The 4,305-nt window shown below is 39.0% G+C and overlaps 1 protein-coding gene across 1 annotated transcript in view; it reads right to left on the reverse strand.

The window, feature by feature from the left end:
• LOC106534352 (eukaryotic translation initiation factor 5A-1) overlaps window positions 1-1,798 on the reverse strand; it is a 14,968-nt gene extending 13,170 nt beyond the window's left edge. Inside the window, exon 1 of the mRNA XM_014030961.1 lies at window positions 1,702-1,798. The gene's annotated coding sequence lies outside the window, so the exon portion shown is untranslated. The remainder of the gene's footprint in view (window positions 1-1,701) is intronic.
• Window positions 1,799-4,305: the final 2,507 nt, after the last annotated feature.

Raw genomic sequence — 4,305 nt, forward strand, 5'->3', positions numbered from 1 at the left:
GAACAGGTGGAATTTACGCAGCTCATTTACACACTTTTCCTGAAGATAGAAGAGTTTGTTGAATCTGACGTGACATGTTCGTACGAACCCTTTGTATGAACCCTTCGTACGAACAAAAGTAAGAGAAATTTAGGATAAGAATACGAACATGTTCTTGCATGAGGTCCATTGAGTCAAGTGGTGCACATCAATGGATATTTTCAGACTCTTATGTTTTTTTTAATTTACTTATTATTGTATTATAGCCCATCACAAAAGGCAAAACAGTGATATTATTAATTGAATTCATGCGTCTGTACCATTAACAATATATCTTGTGAACCTAAGGACAAAATTGAATGTAACTTCTAGGGTTGTGAAATTAATTGAGTTAACTCTGATTAATTTTAGTGCTGCATGGACATAGATTAAAAATTTTAATCATGATTAAAATTTACAATCACTTTACTATGGCTGAATATTTGTATATTGCAATGCACTCAGTGCCAGGTCATGTTTGTAAATGAGAAGTGGTTCTCAAACAGTTTACCTGGATAAATAAAGGTTTAAAAAAAACTCCATGTGTAACAAATTATGTACAGTTTTTTTTCTTTTTGTCTTCTTATGGCTTATTTTATTTTATTTATGTTTTGCTGACAACTGTGACCTTAGTATCTACCTTTCATTCCTCGTGTAGTTCTCATTTGGAATGAAAATCCTTGAATTCTTGATTTAACCTCATTATTCTGATCAAAATTTAACTGCCTCAAATATGTTTGAAGAATTGTTTCGGTCCTGTTTTATATTCAAAAAATCATGTCAAGCATCCATTTTGTTTTCTAAATAAAAACATTAAAAACCAATTAATATCTCAAGTAATTTATTTTATCAGTATGCAATATAAATGTATATTAAATTGAAGATTAATCATGATTAATTCACAGCTACTTTGGGATTAATCATATTAAAATATTAATCATTTGACAGCCCTAGAACTTCACATAATTTAGAAAACCTTCTTGCATATTTACCCTTAGTCTAAGAATAAGAATAAGTGCTTCTATTATAAAGAACACTACTAATTAGGTGTCGTTTAGTATTACTAAAATGTATTAAAGTCTAATTTTGAAGTGTTTGAATTTCAGCAGTACTTTTCGTCTGTGCCGGACCAACCACTAGCTAACAGCTAAAGCTACTTGCTAATGTGTGACATTTGTTGGCACACAGGAAGCTGACTTGTCAGTTTTACTTTGCAAAGTCTACTCGGGGAACAGTGCTAAAGTGCTGAACATGATGTTAGCAGCTAGCAGTCTGTAAGTGCTTCAAAAGGCCACAGTTAGCTAACAGCGGCTAGGCAAAGCACAACGCTGAGGAGCCCATTAACTACGTGGCAGTCAGGCCAGATGAGCATCTGACACAGCAGCTTCAAGCAAGCGGCGAGTCTCAGCATCCACCGTCGTTCATTTTCAGCTTTTGTTAGCCCAGTTAGCATGCTAACGTCAATTAAGACCGGTCCAGCTAGCGACTGTTAAAAAGCAGTTTGTACAGAAAACATCTCGTCATTACTCCCAAATTATTAACAACTCTGAAGATTAACGCACTCCTGTTACTACAGACTAAATAAAGCATGGCAGCTCCGCAAACTACTGCGTCACTCCATTCCCCGTTGTTGTTTATTTATTGCCCAAAAAATGTTACTTTAAAGTGTTTTCCTTAGCCTACCTTCAATCTTGCTTCCACGGAAAGAGAGGAATCAGTGCGCATGCGCGGAGTTTTCTTTACGGATGGGCGCGAGAGGGGAGGGTGGCCCTGGGCCCTCCTCCCTTCCGTTCCGCAGGTCCGCTGAGGACAGCATTGTATGGAAGCCCATTTCAGCCATCCTGATAAAAAAATAAACTTGTATCTCATAATTATGACTTAGCTATCTCATTATTATGAGATACTATCTCATAATTATGACTTAGCTAAGTATTATTAATTATGAGATACTATCTCATTATTATGACTTAGCTATCTCATGAGATAGCTAAGTCATAATTATGAGATACAAGTTTTATTTATTTTTTTATCACGTGGCGGAAATGGGCTTCCATAGAATGGGCTTCCATAGTCCTGCAGTTAGTGCTCATTAAAAATAAAAAATAAACACTGTCGGCCATGATTACCTGAAAACAAGTATTATGATAAAATTAAAACAAAAATGCTTACGTTACTGATTTTATTTACAAATGTTAATATTACAGACAGGGGCGGAGTGGGTAATCGGGACAATTGGGACGAATCCTGCTGGGCTGGATCATTAATGTGTGTTGAGCTGCCTTCTGCAGCATAAACAACGAGTTACAGGCTACAACTGGGAGAGGTATGACTCCTCTGATAATGTTCAGCCTTTGATAAAACTGTAGTCTGTACAAAGAACCAGAAAATAAATCAAAATTTCCCCACGACAGTTTTTTCAACCAAAACTAAGTGCAGTTATGTCCTGACGCGTCTCAGTAATCCAGGTAAAAAATCAAAAAGATAAAAAAAATAGTATAGGTCTTCTGGACGGGTTCTTCTCTAATGAAACGTTTCGTCTCTCCTCCAAGAGACTTCTTCAGTCTGAGAGTTTCAGGCAAAATTCAGGCTTTTAAGCACTGCCTCCATGTGACTGATACTCACATCACATGGCTATTGTTGACACCTAATTAACACCTATTGTTAACAGGGGGTGGAGTGATACTGGCAATAGCMGCGCTGTAGGAGGGGGACARCTGAAAACGGAGGCCTCCACCTCTGTTTAATGATGGACGGTCTTTCTTHACAAAAATGGCTTCTTTTACTCCTCTCTCAAACCAACGTTCCTCTCTATCAAGAATGAGAACATCCTCATCTCTRAAAGAGTGACCGCTGGCCTGTAAATGAGTGAAAACTGCAGAGTTCTGGCCGTTAGATGTAGCCCGTCTGTGTTGGGACATTCTTTTGCACAGTGGCTGCTTTGTTTCCCCGATGTATAACTGGTCGCAGTCCTCCTGGCACTTAACAGCACTTAACACCCCCCACCCCCGTACTATGTCCCACCCACCCCACTTTGAACCCCTAAAAACAAGTTTGACAGTGTAAGTTACTATGGTAAATTTAGATTTATTTGCTTTCCCAGAAAGCAAATAAATAGCAACATACATGTCAACTTGTACGGATTGTCCGTAAGTTATAAGGATTTTACGTCATTTTGCAGGTATACAGATGTATAGGATTTTTTCAAAACCTCATTTTCAAATTTATCTAACATGTCAGAACCTGTAGGATGATTTAAAAAACAATAAATAACATTAAACAGCCATCTTCCAACCTGTTCTGCTGCTAGAAATAAGTTTTGAACTTTTTTCGCTCTCATTTCCTCCTGCTACGCAGCGGGCGCTTTCACAACCCCAGCGAGGCTGACAACACCCCCGCCCCCCGGGTGCGAGTTGTATGGATTTTTTGCAAAATTTACAGATTTTACTAGGCTTTTTTATACAGGTAAATGCCCGAAGAGGTTGACATGTATGGGACAATAAAATACAGATTTATTGAGTTTATCAACATGAACCAGTACCTGAGAGGCACTACTAGCCCCTCCCCCATCAGAGTGTCTGAGCAGGATGAGTCAGTGCAACGTCAGTAAAATGAGAGAGAGGGTGGGGGCAATTGCTGCATTGGGGCTTTTTATACAGGTAAACATCCAAAGAGGTTGACATGTATGGGACAACAAAATACAGACTTGTTATTGAGTTTGTCAACATGAATCGCTACCTGAGAGGCACTACTAGCCCCTCCCCCGTCAGAGTGTCTGAGCAGGATGAGTCAGTGCAATGTCAAGCAAATGAGAGAGAGGGTGGGGGGGGGATTGCTGCATGGGGGGTATGTTTTATGGGTAGAGTAGTTAATTTTTCTTGTCATACTTCATTATAGTTTTTTAAGACAAATCTAACTGAAAGGGGCGCTGAGCGGAGTTACAGCCAGGGATAACAAATAATTACTTTTTTTTCTTCTGCAGTTCGGCACCCCCTCCAGCAGATGGCGGTCTAGGCGACCGCCTAGTTCGCCTATGCCAAGAGCCGGTTCTGGAAGGGAACACAAAAATGACTCAGCCTGCAAATGAAAATATGGATGGAGGACCTCAGTTTAGCTTGTTTGTCATGCTAGCACCAAGCTTATACATATAAGCAAAATAGAGCCAGTGCTAGCCCAAAAGCTAACAGGCTTTTTTTGTTGTTGTTTATAGCGTGCAGGGATAATTTATAAATCAGAACCCACAAGAGCACAAGAAACAAAAAAAGGCACTGATGATGCAGAAATTAAGAA

Source organism: Austrofundulus limnaeus, unplaced genomic scaffold (genome assembly GCF_001266775.1).
Source record: "Austrofundulus limnaeus strain Quisiro unplaced genomic scaffold, Austrofundulus_limnaeus-1.0 Scaffold1149, whole genome shotgun sequence".
Classification (NCBI taxonomy): Eukaryota; Metazoa; Chordata; class Actinopteri; order Cyprinodontiformes; family Rivulidae; genus Austrofundulus; species Austrofundulus limnaeus.